The 358-nt window shown below is 33.5% G+C and overlaps 1 protein-coding gene across 2 annotated transcripts in view; it reads left to right on the plus strand.

The window, feature by feature from the left end:
• LOC122069607 (dolichol-phosphate mannosyltransferase subunit 1) overlaps window positions 1-358 on the plus strand; it is a 5,626-nt gene that overhangs the window by 2,046 nt on the left and 3,222 nt on the right. The window lies entirely within an intron of this gene.

The raw sequence follows: 358 nt of genomic DNA on the forward strand, positions 1-358 counted from the left end.
AAAAAAAAAAAGAAGAAGAAAAGTTCAATGTAGAATTGTGAGAGAATCTTTTCCTCTAAAAAATTGAGACTTTTCTAAAGAACCAATTCAAGGCACAGTTTTTGGCTCTTGCCGCTTGGTGTTTGTGCTTTAAATCATATGCTGAGATCTTGTGATTTAAATGATTCATGTGATTCACTACTTGAACCTATCATACAAGTGCAGATTACACATTTTAAAGTTAAACCTCTCCCTATGTAGTATGTACAAGATACTGGTATGCCATCTTATAGTGTGAAAGCAGCATACATTAACTGTATTCTGTCAATAGTTCCCAGCTCATGGATCAAAGGAGATAAAAATCAGAAGAATTCCCATT

The sequence above is a fragment of the Macadamia integrifolia genome, unplaced genomic scaffold (assembly GCF_013358625.1).
Source record: "Macadamia integrifolia cultivar HAES 741 unplaced genomic scaffold, SCU_Mint_v3 scaffold664, whole genome shotgun sequence".
In the NCBI taxonomy this organism is placed as follows: Eukaryota; Viridiplantae; Streptophyta; class Magnoliopsida; order Proteales; family Proteaceae; genus Macadamia; species Macadamia integrifolia.